The sequence below is a fragment of the Dipteris shenzhenensis genome, chromosome 30 (genome assembly GCF_047967505.1).
Source record: "Dipteris shenzhenensis isolate YYH24624 ecotype China chromosome 30, Dip_SZ_1.0, whole genome shotgun sequence".
Lineage (NCBI taxonomy): Eukaryota > Viridiplantae > Streptophyta > Polypodiopsida > Gleicheniales > Dipteridaceae > Dipteris > Dipteris shenzhenensis.
Window position 1 is genome coordinate 41,840,043 of NC_141625.1, and position 17,780 is coordinate 41,857,822.

Genomic DNA, 17,780 nt, shown 5'->3' on the forward strand with positions numbered 1-17,780 from the left:
TTCATAGACTTAAGCAAGTAAGATGGCTTATGGATGATCTCATTGTCTCTTCCAAGTTGTCAAGATTTCATGTATAAAAAAGGAAATGCATTTGTTGGAATAATTTATCCCCAAGAATTTTATGGATAGTTAAGATCATTTCTCTTTCTTAGATCTTAGTGCTCCTTTGACAGGTCATGGATTTGAATAGTCACATGTAAATTTGAACTTCTTCAATGCCTTGTGTCTTCTAAAACATGCTTTTTTTCCTTCATAGAATTGAGCAAGTAAGATGTTTTACAGATGATCTCAAAGGCTCTTCGAAGCTCTCAAGATTTCATATAAAAAAAGGAAAATGCATTTGTTGTGGCAGAATTGAAATCATTGCTCTTTCTTAAATCTTAGTGCTTCTTTGATAGGTCATGGATTTGAACAATCACTATGAATTTGAACTTCTTCAATGCCTTGTGTCTTCTAGAACATGCTTTTTTTCCTTCATAGACTTGAGCAAGCAAGATGGTTTATAGATGATCTCATTGTCTCTTTGAAGCTCTCAAGAATTCATGTATAAAAAAGGAAATGCATTTGTTGGTGGAATTTATCACCAAGAAATTTATGAATAGTTGAGATCGTTGCTCTTTCATACATCTTATTGCTTCTTTGGTAGCGGATTTGAACAATCACTTATGAATTTGAACTTCTCAGATGATCTCATTGTCTCTTCGAAGTTCTCAAGATTTCAAGATATAATGCATTAGAATTTTATGAACAATTGTGATCATTTCTCTTTCTTAGATTTTACTACTACTTCTCTTGTTTAGAGTTAATTTGTATGATGAACTACAAAAGCCTAGGTTTCTGGGTTATACGAATGCCTCATATTGGTTCCATGAGACCATATTTGCATGCATGTGGAGTTAGAATTGCTAGCATCTCTCCCAATGTGTATTATACTAAAAAAAAACTCACATACTTGCTCAAAAAAAACTCGTTGTTTGGTAGTACCCGTCAAGTCGTAGTAGACTTATTGGCTAATTTTGGCCATTTTCATTACCTTTTGATGAATTATCCAGAACAACCACATCTTTCTTTCCATAACATGATCAAAGCTCATCAAAAATAACAATGACTAGAGGAAGGATTGTGTCCTTACTGGTTATCTTTTGCCCTTTGATTGGCTTGCTTTTTAAAGAATTCCTTAGCCATGTGTCTGGCAATTTTTCCAGTAGTGACATTCCTTATTCCTCTTTGATTGATCAACATTTTGTTAGGTTGTTGTCAAGAACCTCAACCTCTAGATCCAAATCTACCCCTTCCTTAGAAGGGTCCTGTGCCTCTTTGATTTTGTGAATTTTCATTGTCCCAATTTTGACTCTAGGGATAAGATGCATTCTTGAAATCACCTCTATCCTGAGATGAATTTTTGCCTCTAATACCTTTGGCTCTCTTATTAGAGTAGAATACAGCATCTCTATTTTTTGAATCACTTGATCTAGTCTTCAACCCAAGCTTAACTTCTTCATGGATCAAGGAGCAACCAACTCATTAAAATTTGACGTATTTTTCCTCAAAAAATAAAAGTATCAAAGGAATTATACTTAGAACCAAGGCCATTAAGAGTCACTACAACCATGTGATCATCATTTGCTGGTGCATCAATAGATGCCAATGTATCTGCAAGATTCTTTATCTCTGTTACATAGTCTTGTATGCTTCTCCCCTCTCTCAACATATTATTGATTTTTTGTTTTAGCTAAATCTTTCTAGCACTTGCAGTTGTGCCACTCATGTACATAACTTTACTCATTCTTTAAAAATTAATAAAATCATAGGAAGTGATCATAAATAAAAGATACAATGACCTTCAAGCAAACTCATGGGCATCAAATGAATATTATTTCTTGAAAAATAAATATAAAAACATAGACTAATCATTTTGGTGGGTCACACAAACACAAGCATGCACGAACGCACATATATAAAATTCTGGCAAGTGGCCTATTTTGGCAATACATCATTTTTTGTTGTGGGAACATAAAAAGGGTCATCTTCTATTGCCAAATTTGGCAATTAGATAATCTACTGAGGAAAAAAACAAGATTGCATGCCATAGCATGAACTAATTTAGATGTGTGTTCAATACTAGAAATTCGAACCACGCCTTGTGCGATACTAGTTCTCCACTACTTAAGTCCAGATTTGGACATATTCCAATGCAACTACATGCAACCAGATTCTAACTTCAACATAATCACCTCTCTCTCTCTCTCTCTCTCTCTCTCTCTCTCTCTCTCTCTCTCTCTCTCTCACACACACACACACACACACACACACACACATTTTTGCCCTCTTTTCCACGTTGCAGATCTCAAGCAGGCCTTATAAATGCTTTATGGGCATTCATCTTGTTTCCCATTGGGGCCCTATTTGTTTTGGCCAATGGAGGCTAATTAACCTATGTTTGTCTATGGTTTAATATACTTTATGCGCATAGATTAACCTTTTAAGCTTATGTCTAAGAGGGGTGCACACTATATTTGAAATTCACGAGGGGATTTGAACCCATAATCTTTTATTTCACTAACTTGAGCTCTACCACTAAGCGATAACATAAATATAATATTATAAATGGCCCCTACTCCCCCTCCATGTCCCTTCCTCTTTCATGCCCAGTGGTCCCCCCCCAATCTCACCTCATGTTGCTCCCTCTAAGGAATTAAATCTTGCCACATGTGCCTTTAGGATGCTACCAATTTAGGGTGAGGAGATACTATTATGCAGGTCTTTCCATGGGTGGGTGCCATGACCCATGGTCTATAGCTTTTATTGTGATTACAATCTGAGTTGTCCATATGACGAAGCATATACTTTAATTAATATAGCTTTGCAACTCATTAGTGCCAAAATGGACTTCATGGTGGGATTTGCATGAAGGGGAATATCAAGCCTTAAATTTGAAGGGTGGCCTAGAATTTCATTTTAAAGGGTAATTTAGAAGTGATTCTTCTAGTTAAGAATTTATCAATCTTTCTTGAAGGGCACTATAGGGAATTTTTTTTCAATGTGGCACTTCTTTGTGAAGGTTCACTTCTCTCTTGCCGTTCTCAAGAATTGCAAAAACCCTTTTAAAGGCATTGTAGTCTTCAAATTTAGGGTCTAAAGGGGATCCTAATAATACCAAGCATTATTTACTGATCACATCATAGTTTTGTTTCTATATAGCTTTTCTAGGCGAAGCTTCTAGCTAGACACTAGTGCTAATGGATGCAACTCTATAAGTTGATGGAAGAGAAAGAGTATGTCTTCATTTCGGCTATTGAAGGCATTGATTTTATCATCAAAATCCTTAGACTATTTTTTAAATGTCCAAAGCTGGCATACAATGGATGTGAAGTTATGCTATGCATATTGTTTCCTAATAGTCTTGCTCTAACGTGATGCTACTTGAGATTTCTTATGTCTTTCCATATGGTGTTCTCAAATTTGTTTGTAGTTGTACTTTGATATTGTTGCCTTTTGGTCCACTTCTTGTGCCGAAAACTTTCTAGTTTTGTGCAATAACTATTTATATGTTGCATGATTATTGTCCTTTCTTTTGCATGCAAATCCTCCATGGGTTACAAGTGCGTATTTCTTTACCATCAGAGTAGTTGAATAGGAAAATGTTCATGCATATGTATTACTTGGTCAAATACATGTAGGGATTGTGCCTCCTTCAATGAGTTCCTATGTGCGGACTAGCCCAAGCTTGGTTATTGGGTCGTCAATCCCGCTATTGATTATAGGTGGAAGCAGAGCACCAAAGGAAGACCTGTTAAAAAATTCTCCAATTAAAAGGACTCCAAAGAGGTCACATAAGAAGGTCAATTTTTGGTTTGGCAACATTGTGCTTTGAATTAGTTTTCTTAGTTTTTGAGATTTGAATGATGTTTCTTTAGTGGCGAATATTTTAACTAGAGCATGTGAAATTTAATAGCACAATAAATGTCACTATTTTCTATGCTCACTACAAATAGGCTAAGAAGAGGAGCATTTGTGCTTTGGGTAGCAAAGTGATAGCATCCTAAATTTCAATGATCTCTTATTACAAATTTCTAATTCTATAAATAGTTCATGTCACATAAACATATGATCGCACAATGCTAAAGTGTGTGACCATTAGCTTTGTAGAAGGTTTATCTTCTTGGAATTTTGCAATTCTATGGTCACTCAAGTAAAGTTTATTTGTTGAATTTCCTCTTTATTGGAAATTGGAAATCAATTAATTTTCTTGGTTGAAATACTTTGGAAATCATTACTTTTCCTTTGTTGTGCCTACAAATGAAAGGTTTGTGCATGGCAGCAACCCTTTACCCTCCCTATGCATAACTCAATTGATGGGATTTATCCAACATCGGTGTGTGTTTGAAGTGAAGTTGCTCACCAAATATGGCACCTATAAGGTGCGAGAAGCTAACTATCCTACTTGCATGTGAGAAAATCGCTCGAACCATGGATGATGTGATAGTCTTACATTAGTTGTGCCCTAGCCGTATTTGTATCAATTCAAAGATGCCCTCAAATTTGACTCATACTATAGGATCAAAGGCACTACTGTAGTCAAGAAGGGCCCCCAGAGGGTGGAACTTTGAAGTTATCATTGCATGTTGATGCAACATCCATCATCAAGGCCGAGCCTTTCAAGGATTCAATTATTCCTTGCTCCTCCCTTCTCCATGAATTCTAACCTATTTTTCCCATTTGTCTGTTGTGAATGAGCATAAACATAAGCATAAGCTATATTTTGTGAATGAACATAAGCATATGACATCATGCCTCATGCAAGAATACAATGAGGAAGGCATAGTAAAGTGTATTTTGAAAAATTTTTCCTACATCCATGCATAGAATGCTTTTGGAGTGTTCAATTTCACGATCCTTGCCGAGATCTTGAATGGACCAGCTAGGGAGGAGCTGAAGGCTTCTTTTCAGTAGAGTCAAGTCTTGGAGTGTTCAATTTCACGATCCTTGCCGAGATCTTGAATGGACCAGCTAGGGAGGAGCTGAAGGCTTCTTTTCACTAGAGTCAAGTCTTGGAGATTGAATACAACCAAAGGTGATCTTTTTCCCTTTCTCTTTGGTAGCATATCTCACACAATATTACTAATCTTGGGCTTGTAATTTAGCAAGTGTCTAGTGTTCTCCACTTCACAAATGTGAACTCACAAACTAATTGATTATCAATGCGGTTCATGTAGTGGGTCCCGTGTTAGATGTGACCTAGTGCACACTTTTTGCTATTTATGTGATGGCGTTCAACACATTATGTGGGTCTCTTGTTGGCCTTGCTCAACACTACCACATTTTGTGCCTTCCCATGTAATCATGTAGCTAAGCGCCTAAGGATTTTGTTAGGCATCACCTTGGAGCCATATCGATCCAAGGCGCTTGTAAAAACTAGGAACAATAAGATAGACAGGCTAGGGAAGGGTTATTAGCCCTCACTGAGGATTACCAGAATTCGAGTGACTACATTCAAGCAAGGTTATCTGATAGTTCGAGTGAGGAATTTCATAAAATTGACATTCTAATGTGATGATTTATGCTCAAAAAGTAGCATGCATTGCTTACTTTTACAGCAGCTGTTGCCCTACCCATGATATTGTGAGGAATCAATTGTCTTACATACAAACAACAATTTCTGAAAATGTTTGGCAATGTTTTTGCAAGGGTCAAGGAAGAAGGAGGGGTGGAAGAAAGGGGTCAGAGTATGTGTTTTTCTTGTGAAATTTCCATTTTCAAGGTAAAAAATAATGGAAGGAGGAGCCTCCCAAGAGGCCGCGATACCAATGTAAACTACTCGGTGCTTTCTATCAATTCAAACAATGGATTTTACAGAGGCGTTTGAATGAAATGATTGCAAGTTGCCAAACACATATACTTGAACTTAAGAGATTGCAATTAAGCTAGAATTAAGACTTATCATGGCCTCTTGGGAGGCTCCTCCTCCCATTATTTTTTGCCTTGAAAATGGAAATTTCACTAGAAAAACACATACTCTGACCCCTTTCTTCCACCCCTCCTTGCCGAGATCTCGAATGGACTGGCTAGGGAGGAGCTAAAGTTTTGGAGATTGAATACAGCCAAAGGTGATCTTTTTCCCTTTCTCTTTGGTAGCATATTTCACACAATATTACTAATCTTGGGCTTGTAATTTAGCAAGTGTCTGGTATTCTCCACTTCACAAATGTGAACTCACAAACTAATTGATTATCAATGCGGTTCATGTAGTGGGTCTCGTGTTAGACATGACCTAGTGCACACTTTTTGCTATTCATGTGATGGCATTCAGCACATTATGTGGGTCTCTTTCTGGCCTTGGTCAACACTACCACATTTTGTGCCTTCCCATGTAATCATGTAACTAAGCGCCTAAGGATTTTGTTAGGTATTGCCTCGGAGCCATATTGATTCAAGAAGCTTGTAAAAACTAGGAACAATAAGATAGACAGGTTAGGGAAGGAGATCATAGGGTTATTAGCCCTCACTAAGGATTACCAGAATTTGAGCGACTACATTCGAGCAAGGTTATCTGATAGTTCGAGTGAGGAATTTCATAAAATTGACATTCTAGTGTGATGATTTATGCTCAAAAAGTAGCATGCATTGCTTACTTTTACAGCAGCTGTTGCCCTACCCATGATATTGTGAGGAATCAATTGTCTTACATACAAACAACAATTTCTGAAAATGTTTGGCAATGTTTTTGCAAGGGTCAAGGAAGAAGGAGGGGTGGAAGAAAGGGGTCAGAGTATGTGTTTTTCTTATGAAATTTCCATTTTCAAGGCAAAAAATAATGGGAGGAGGAGCCTCCCAAGAGGCCACGATATCGTGGCCTCTTGGGAGGTTCCTCCTACCAATTTTATTTGGGCCATAACTTGGGCAATCAGACTCCAAATATGGTCATGTTTGTAGTCAAAACGATAAAATGATATGAATGAATCCATTTATCATGTTAGAGTGTCAATATTCTAGAGCTTTAGAAAGTTTGTACTTACCTTTGTTTCATCAAATCTAAACCTTATCAAACTCTATATTTTCTTAAAATTTTCTCATACAGAGTTCGGGTCCTTTGTTCACAGGTATATACATTGTTAGGGACATATGAAGGTGATCCATATTTTGTTAGCATCATGGTCATAAGATGATCAATAATTTATTAGTTCCATAGTTTAAACAGTTTATTCATGTGATCATTTTGTGTACAAAATGGATCAAATCATATGGGTAGCATAAAAATCAATGAGCTACAAATAGTTTTTGGTGAAGGATTATTCTAGGAGGAGCTTCTATATCATGTGCGGGACTATTGTTGTTTTTATGTAAGTCCACAAAATAAAGAAACCCGTTCAACTCATGTGCTACCTTACATAATTTTGAGTGACTACCTTGAGGTGTAGACATTTAAGCATTCCCCCTTTTGTATCTATTGAATGATTTTTAACTTGCATGGATTTATTATTTATCAAATAATAGGTTTTCTCATTGTATGTTGCCAATAATTTTTCATTTGGGATTCATTGAATCATTACTGACTTGTATAGACTTACAGGTTATCCCCAATAGTAAGTTTTATCTTTGTATCTTGCCAAGAATCATACAAAAAATAAGTAAGAACAATCTCTAATAGTGTCATGTAGATTCAACCATTTCTAGTAAAAAACTATTGCTACTATAGGTTTAGAAAAAGTTCATCGCAAGCATCGCTTGAACTCTGGTCTCACTCGAACGCAGCTGCTCGATGTTTCGCTTACTCACCCTTGCTTCAAAAGGTGCTATGTATAATAGGCCAAAAGTTTGATTTTGTTCTTCAGTTGTTGTTTGCAAGTTTGATGGAATACAAGCTCCTCTTTTCTTCATGAGTTGTGTCTTTCCTTCTTTCATGCTTCTGCCTTTAGTGAATTCCACTCATCCCCCTTCCCCTTCTCTCATCTCTTAACTCCCCTCCTCTTCCCTCTCCCCCCTATCATCTACCATTTCCTCTCTTATGGATCCAACATTGCAACAACTCTGAGAGCCACTTGGGTAACACATGTGGACCATTCGTGCTTGCATTGCTCTCACAAGGAGTAGCTTAGAGTAGGAGGCTACATCGGAATTCTTCCAAGGTCCCCACAACATGGGAGTCAAACTACACATGTTTGGCACCGTTTTTGGGGAGGGTCAATGTTTGCTTTAGTGTAGCCATTTTTTATGAGGCTCATAGCATTTTTTATATATAGGTATTTTGTGTGACTCATAACATATGTATTTCTCAATAGAGTCCGATAAACTTTGTCTATAAGTTATAGTATGCATTCCATCTTTAACATGAGTCCAAAAAAATGTGAATAAAGATTTGGAACAAGATGTTAACGCATTACAACAAGTACTATGTTGCATGTGAAGCATGCATCCTGAAGAGTATAGGATATTTCAACTTATTTAAAAACAACAAAATTTCAACTTATTCAAAAACATCAAAATTTTATTCTACACATATATGCAACAAAGAGATCGTTCAAAAGTACACTATGTGATCTTCTTCTCAACCAAAGGGCACACTTACTCAGAGCCTTAGATGTGGTTTAAGGGGCACCCAATGTTGTGCTAAAAATATGCACCCCATTCAAGGGAACACTCCATAACTTTTTCTTGTTTTATTGAAAACCAAAACCAACTAAAAAAATGGAAGCCAAACTCATGGGACTACTCCATATAGGTCTTAAAACCTTGATAGTTGGTGATATTAGTATCTAGATTCACCCTAGAATGGAAGAGTTTGAAAATGTGCAATTTGTGCATGTGCAAAGATCTTTTAATAAATCCAACACTATTTACAATTTTGTATTGATTCTTTTTCCATGCAATTCCTTGCTATATGGCTCATAAGCATGTCAAAGGTCATTGCATTTCATAATATACAGCATTAAAGTCTAGCTTGCCCTTTGGACTATACATATTATAAAGCAATTTGGGCCACATTGCACTTGCTTGAGGGCAACCACTATATCCAATTTTGCTTACGTGTATCACCAAAAGGGGAAAATCATGGCAACCAAAAATTTTACTGTCCCCATGCACTTTTTATTTTTTCCACCTCTCACCCTATAAATCTTCAAATAATAAAGTATATCCTAATTCCTACCACCTTGCAACCTGCCCCATGTGGAGTTAGATCAGCATGACCTCACCCTATAAATCTTCAAATAATAAAGTATATCTTAATTCCTACCACCCTGTAACCTGCCCCATGCAGTTAGCTCAGCATGACCACGTTCTTTTGGTTTGGCATTATCTTCTTTACTTGGGTAAGTCATCTCCTATTCTTTGCTTCTCTCATAAGCTAGCTGGTCTCAGTTCTAGTGGCAACTCACTGATCATCTTTCTGGCATCAATGGCAAGATGCAGCTCATCATGGCTTGCAAGAGAATGAGACAGAGGCTATGAGATAGAAAAGTGGAAAACCTTGGTTAAGGCACAATGAACAGATTGTGAGGTGAGTAAAGAAATGGCACGGTATCAAAACATCAATAGAAGACACTTTTGCAACATTTACAAAGGGAGAAAAAATGAGAAAGAAGAAGACTCCTTGCAAAGTGGTAGCAGGAAGTGGTGCATATGCTCACATTTGATCATTGCCATCGGAGCAAAGAACATGAGCTATGGTCTCACATTTGGTGGGAGCATTCAAGGCAGCAACATCATGTCATCTAGGTGAATACCTGTCTCGAGTCTTCATAAGCTTTAGATTGCACCCTAAAATTTATAGTGGCAACTCTACTAACATGCATGCCCAAGCAACGATGCTCTCTAACCTGAGAAATGGCCTATAGAAAGTGAAAGGGGTGCACAAATTAGATCAGGTAGCTACAAAGAGGGCAACATTAGCCATGTTGGTATCCTCTAAAACAAAGGAGAAATGTCTTGGTAACACAATGTCAAAGATGTTGTCAATTAGAAGGACCAACATGGCTCCAGCACGGTGGTTGGATGAAGAGTGGAAGCAATGTAGGATCATCCTGATCCGAGAAGTCTTTAAAAGGAGAGACAATCTAAGTGTGGAAGTTATTGATTGAGTGGCAATGTTCTGGCATGAGAATACGAGGTTTCTCCAAATAAGAAAGATGGGATGCAAGTAGTCAGATGTACACATCATACACATGCTTGATACAATGCAAGTCAATGGTTGCCTAAGCCAGCAGCCCGATGGTTTTCTGTGAATGAGTTTTGGAATAGTTTAATTGTTTAATCTCTAAACTATACTAGCTTAGACTTAATATGATTGTCCTAAACCATCCTGATGGTTGGAACATCATGCAATATAACACTGTGTTGCTTTAGGTCAAACACTAGCTATGTGATTGTCCTAAACCAGCATGGTTGAACATCAATATATTTCACTAGCTCGGTCCTTGTGTGTGATTGAGTTGTTTTGGAATAGTTTAATTGTTTAAACTAGGCTGGCTTGGACTTAATGTGATTGTCCTAAACCAACCCGATGGTTGAAACATCATGCAGCATATCACCATGATGGTTTAGGTCAAATCCCAATTATGTGATTGTCGTAAGCTAGTGTGGTTGAACAACAATATATTTTGCCAGCCTAATGGTTGTCTATGATTGAGTTTTGAAATAGTTTTATTGTGTAATTTATAAACTGGTTGGCTTGGACTTAATGTGATTATCCTAAACTAGACTTGTGGTTGGGACATCATGCAATAAATCACCATGTTGGTTTAGGTCAAATAGCAGCTATGTAATCGTCCTAAACCAATGTGGTTGAACGACATAGTTTAGTTTAATTTCTAGGCTCGTTCTGATCATGCTTGGACTGTGATCATCCAAAACTAGCTTGATGGTTGGAATAGTTATGTATAATTCAAGTGGTTAAGGTAATTGTCGTTTAGTTGGTTAATTGTTTTGTTTTCTAGTAGCTTGATTAGCTTAATTAGTAGTGTGATTGTCCTAAACCAGCCCAGTGGTCAAAACATCAAGCTGCTAATACAGACAGGGTAGCCAGTAGTTATGTGGCTATTCTAAGCTACCTCGATGGTTGAAATTGTTTCATTTTGTAGTAGTGAAATTGTTTTGTTTTCTAGTAGCCTGATTCGGCTACTTTTTTACACATATCTATGTTTTTTTTTTCATACTAGTGCAGAAAACATAGTGTTTGTTTTCCCAAAATTTTATTTTCCACATGTTGGGTAAGCAAATGGACTTGTATCTAAAGTTTATGGCTCAAAACCCTGACCTTTTGAGTGGGCAAAGGAGCTTTGAGCATTGTAAGCCCTAGTACATTAGGAAACTCAAAGACAAGAATGTGTGTTGTAAAAAACACATAGACTTTGACCTAGCCCAGCAAGCTTTGAATGACTTGAGATCTAGCCATGGAGATAGATGCTTATGTCTCACAAACGAATGTGTAGTTTGTCGGCCACCAAGATTCTTGCAAGGGAGACCAAGTTTGGTAGCCTAATGGCTCTGTGGGAGCCAGTAGTTTGTCCAAAGGGAGACTTTGAGTGGCACCACATTGAATGCAATAGGGAACACAACACCTTATTTATGAAGCATGCCTTTTTATGAAAAAATGATGATTTACATGCAGCAGAAATATAAAACAATATTGGGTGTGGTCATATGGTGCTTTCTCTTAGATCCAATTAGGCCATGGATTCTACTTTGTCTTAAGGTCTCAATCCTTATCTAGTCTAAAAATGATGTGGAATTTATTTGGGTCTAGCCATGGCAAGGGGAAACATGATGGATGTGGTGCTATTATTAAGAGAGCTTTGTTTAGACACCAATTAACATGCCCTCAAGAAAATCTCAGTGATGATCATGATGCTGTAACATGCCTCACAACCAATTTCTCCATAGGGACACAATACAGACACAGTAAACAAAGCCTCAAGAATAGTGTCGTGTGCAGAGTGTTCCATGAAGTGAAAGTGAGCTAAGTGCAAAGAAGAAATAGACATGATTGTAAGGTCGTTAAGGAACTCGTAGTTGCATAGCATATGGGGCTTTTTAAACAACCACTTGCTCAAAACAAGAAAACTTTCTTGTATAGTATATGGATCAAGGGATCATGAAAATTGTGAGGACATTGCAATTGGGAAGACATGGGAGGTAGCTCAAGTTTTCCCTCTAAGTAAGATGGAGTGACAAATGATGAGTCACACACTTTGGGGAGTGTTTTGATTATCTCAGTACTTGTCTAGAAAAGGGGATAAATTTGCAATTGTCATTGACTCTAGAGAATGAGGAACATGAATCATACTTTGTGTGGTAGTGTACCAAACCCAAGCACAAGGTTGAGGAATCATTTATGGATCATTGGGGAACAAAAAAATCCAAGAGAGGCTACAATTACAAACTATTACATAAGAGTCTACAAACATTTGTGTACTCTTATGTACTATGAGCTATTTAGTTCCAACTGCAAGCTATACCTAGATGAAAGAAGGGCAAGAGTGTCTTCAAAAGGGATTGAGGCATGTATGAGCACATCATGGGGTGTCTTGGAGTATTGGATGACTAAGACAATACAAGAAAATGCATTTTACTCTTGGAAAATTAGAAAATGTATTTACTGTTGGCTTGTATTTAGTAAATCCAAACTCACCATGCTTGTTTTACAACCACTACAATTGTTTTATGTAAATCCCAAATAGTAATTCCCCACCGTGCTTGTTTTACAACTATTCTACTTGGTTTTTACAATAAATCACAAACCCATGGCACTCATTTTAGTAAATCCCTAAAAACCCTGCACTTGTTTTAGTAATCCCAAACAAGTTCTCTAGAAAAGAAAAGAAGTAGTCCCAAACAAGGAAAAATGTATGCCACTTATCTTGTAAAACTAGTACACTGGTGACCACAAATCCTAAATGAATGAATTTTATGCCATTGATCTTGTCATAATTGAAGGAAACAACTGTGCTAGTGGCAGTTAATCCTAGACACTATATCGTGTGCCCAACCACCACACAGTTGTGATCTTAAAACATCTTGTATAAATAGAATTCTTGATATGCCATTGAGGGGTCCCCTTTAGGGGCAAGGGACATATCGACATGCCCTATATGTCTAGTGGCATGTCAATATGGCCCTTGCCCCTAAAGGGGACCCCTTAAGGGCCCACATATTATATGCAATCAACCACCACATTGGTGACCACATATCCTATACTACCACTATGTTGGTTGCAATCCTAAAACAAAGGAAACTTGTGAGACCACATCTCCTATACTACCACCGTGCTGATTGCGATCCTAAAATAGCTTGTTTACATAAAGGAAGATACTAAATTAGCTTGTTAGTATGTAAAGGAAGCTTGTATTTGAATGGCTATAAAATTTGACAAATTTGGCAATAGTTATAGAGTGGTTTCATTAACATTTGAGTAGATATATCTCAGATATTAAGGTCTTTCAACTACATCTAGTCGCTTGGAGGTCTTTTAGGTGCATCGGGTCGCTTGGATGATCGGCCTTTCTCTCTCTTTCCTTCAAAGGGATGGTTCCATATTTTACTTTCTACTTTGGCTCCCTTCATTGGGTCTCCTTGAGCTCTTTGGGCTATATCCACTCTCTAATGGGAGGATCGGCCCTAATGGGGCTTCTTCCCGAGACTCAAGCTTGGGCTTCTTTCCTTCAAGCTCCGTTCTTTTAGGGGGCCAGGTTCTTTCCCTTCAATCCCCTTTCTTTTTGCCTAGTAGGACCACTTGGACATTTCTATTGTAGCATCTAATCTCTTGCTTTGGATAGATGTAGTAGGTAGGTACAATTGATGTTTCCATGACATGGGCAGTGGTGGCAAACCATAATTAGATCCTTTGCAAAGCAAGTTTGCATCGACAAACACCCCAAAGCAAAATATGTGCAGAGGGCATCCACACTTAGGCCATTAGATCATGCACTCCTCATCTATGATGTGCGGACGATAGACCATGCACATCTTACCCTATTGCAGCTATCAATGCCACAGTTTGACCTTGTGCATTAGCAAGCTATTTCTTGATTCCTTCTTGCCTCATACTGAGGGTGCATATGGTCTCCTACACGCTTCCACTTGATGCTCACTCATTGCAAAGCTCTATTTGATTCTATCAATAGATGTTGTTGAACCTGGCAAAATTGTCTAGAAGTGTCATCATGGGCATCTTCCAAGATATCCACTCTATGTTGGGTTTCAATTAGGATGAAGGATTGATTTTCAAAAAATTTAAGAGCCATGGCAAGCTCGCACAAAGCCCTAGTGTAACTCAATTTTAAGGAATTGTACAAATCCTACCCAAATCATCCATTATCTTTATCTTCTCCACCATGGCTAATCTTTGCTCAATCTACATCCTTCCCTGACTTGAAGCTCTCTTGTAGCTCCTGCACCAATGCTCTAGTTTGTTAGTTGCTCTATGATTTCATCTTTATTGATGTTTAATACATTTGGCATTTCGCATAGCTATTGGTACCTTATCGGTTCTCTAATCTTTAAGAAATTTTTTTATCCCTAATAGCTCTTGCTATGCTTTGTCCCCATCCATTCTAACATCATCAAGCTACTGATACAATAGCTCAATGCACTTCTCTACTTCTTCTCTTCTATGTCTTTGCATTTCTCATGTTTTTTTGTCGCCTCGCCTTACTCTCATGCCTACAAGGCTTTCACTTCTACCTCCTCCATCTTGGCCTATATACCCTCCCTAAGCATTCTCTCACATAGTAGTCTTTGCTGCATTGGCATCTTTCATATGTAAAAAATTGATCTTCCTATCATATTTCTCAAAAACTACATTGAGGAAATTTCCCATTAGGGGCATAGCAACTTTGATTGATTGAGGTGTTAGTTTCGATTTTCCATCCTTGCAGTTCTTCAAGTTAGTCGCAATACGCTCCCGGAGATTGCCTTTAAGAAAGAAAAAATAGCTTGAACATGCAAGAACTTCATGGTTCCTCTCGTATTATCAAGAAAGTACTACCTTGTTTGTTTTAACACATCTTGAACATCAGTTGGCAAGCTCAAACCCTTGATTCCACCATCTACATTAGTCTGAGTGTTGGGGTATAAAGATTTAATATCATTTCTCTTCCATGACTTCTCCAAGAATTGTGCTTGCAAATCACCTCCAAGAATAACCTTTACAATCATGCTTTCACTAATGTTAATCTTTTGACTTTAACTCTGCTGACAATGTATCCATCCTTCACATTCACTTCATTTGTCAACTTGGTGAAGTTGGGGAGAGAATCCAAATTGGGCTTTTAAAGACTATGTGAGGAGCTCTCGTATGTCATAATTTCAAGATTAGGGGAGGAACGATTGTGTGATAAGCTCTCACATGTCACAATTTCAAGACTAGGGGAGGAAAGATTGTGTGAGAAGCTCTTGAACTATGTAGAGGGGTAGGATAAATTGTGTGAGACACTCTCAGACTGTGCAAAGGGGGAGGATCTAGATAACACATTTGGGAGCTCAATGTGTCCAAGGGGAACCATTATGAAAGGTGATAGAAGTTGCAGGAAGAGTGCAATAGAGAAAGGTTGAGAGGTAATGGTGAAGGGAGTTGGAAATGGCAAAGGAGTAATTATGGTCTAGAGAAAATAGTGAAGACAAAATAGTGAAAGGAGCCAAAAATGGTGAATGAAATGGAATAGTGGAGGCTTAAGTAGAGTGAAGGTCAGCATAGTGTGTCTAACTCAAGTGAGGGCTACTACGGTTAGTAGTTATTGGCTTAGGCTCAAATTGGCGGCTAAACCATAAGTCTTTTTCTACCAAAAAATTTTGATGGGCATACGATTAGGTAGAGTGTAGTTAATTATTACCAACCACCACTGTGGCTCTTTCATGATTATTTGGACAAGTGGCATGTGAATAATTGGCAGCTCAAATTTTAATTAATCGAGTGTGGTAGTGAGGCACCACCACGGTTGCATGGTATTTAATTACCACTTAATTATTGGTCCCTAGCATGATGGCTCCTTCATGATTATTTGGATGGCACTAATGGCCTTGCATGCAATCTAAGGGTGAATTAAATGCATTTGCAATGTGGGGCAATCTTGCTCATCCTATTAGAGTGCCACTATTACTATTTGTATGTGGACTCGAACATGGAGAATGCTATTTTGACTACTTTGCCCTCATTCGCACCTACTATGCTACTTTGCTCCATGTCCCCCTCCTCTAGCTCTCATTTACTCATCTGCTCCCCTACTCATTCACTTCACTCCTCACCCACTCTTTTCACCATGGCAAGAACTGCAATAAATGCAATTAACAATGATAACCCTTCTCGATACAACATGATCCTAATCTTCTTTGCTTTATCGTACAAGGTCATTGTTTTACTTGCTAGGAATTGAAACGCTTGCTCTTGTGGAATGTCTTTGTAATCTTTATTGATTCCCCCCACATCTTCAAGTTGCCACTTTGGATGGCATGCACACTGGCCTCTTTATGACCTATGCTCTATGGGTTCCCTATAGACCATGTAAGGCTAAGGATTTTCAAGGCAAGATCATACACCTATTGAGGAAAAGATAAAATTCAAAAGGTGGTCATTGTTTTTATACAGCCTACACATTAGATTGAATGAAAGTTGAGTGTTGAAAGAAAAAATTATTTTAAAATCTCTTGAATTTGTTCTCTGTGTGTGTGTGTGTGTGTGTGTGTGTGTAAATACTACGATGGCTATAGCTGGAGTTTCTTTTAAGGCATACTTTTTTCAAGGATGTAAAGAGTTTAATATGTTTAAAAATGGTCCATAGTTGGGATTCTTGATTGTAGGTAGTCCAGTCAAGTCTCGGTGGCATCTCGCCAACTATTCACATTAGAAGGACATCCCCTCCACCCCCTACACATCAGGTTGGTGATGTTAATTTTTTCCCCAAATAGATTTAGAGTTAATTTTTTAAAAGGCTTCTCAATTTCTCTCTCTTGAATTTATTCAAAAAATCCATTCTTCATGGGTGGGAACCTTAGATGTGACATTGAAAGTTAATAGAGTAATTTTTTTTAACATGGCCCATAGTTGGGCTTCTTTATTATAGGTAGCCCAATCCAGTCGGTGGCATCTCGCCAACCGTTCGCATTACAGGGACATCCCCTCCACCACCTACACTTTAGGTTGGTGATGTTGATTCTAGTGTAAATTTTCTAAAAGGCTTCTCAAATTATCTCTTGAATTCATTTAAAGAATCCATTCTTCATGGGTAGGGGATCTTCGATGTGACATTGAAAGTTGGGTGGTGAAAGTTAATAGAGTAAATTTTTTAAAAGGCTTCTCAAATTATCTCATGAATTTATTTAAAAAATCCATTCTTCATGGGTAGGGGACCTTAGATGTGACATTGAAAGTTGAGTGGTGAAAGATAACATTGTTTTTTAATCTTCTAAAGGAATTTTTTTGTGCAAACTTTTAAAGAAATATTTTCTTTAGGGTAGGGGTCACGACACACATTTTAATATGCTCACACACATGTACCAATGAGACACACACAATTAGAAAACCAATCCCGTTTTTGTTTTCTAATTGTAGGAACTCTTGCCCAAACACTCTCTTTTGCAAATTGAAGCATGCTTTTAGGTCTATCTTCCCTAGCAATTATATGTTAGCATAATGCATAGTACCTAGAGTATTTATATCTTTGGATTAAGAGAAAATAGTGGATGCACACCTATTAGTATAGTCACACACGTGCACACACAGAATTGCATGCATCGACATACACAGATTTTCACAAGTTATTTTGGACGATGTTGCAAATACGCAAGAGAGA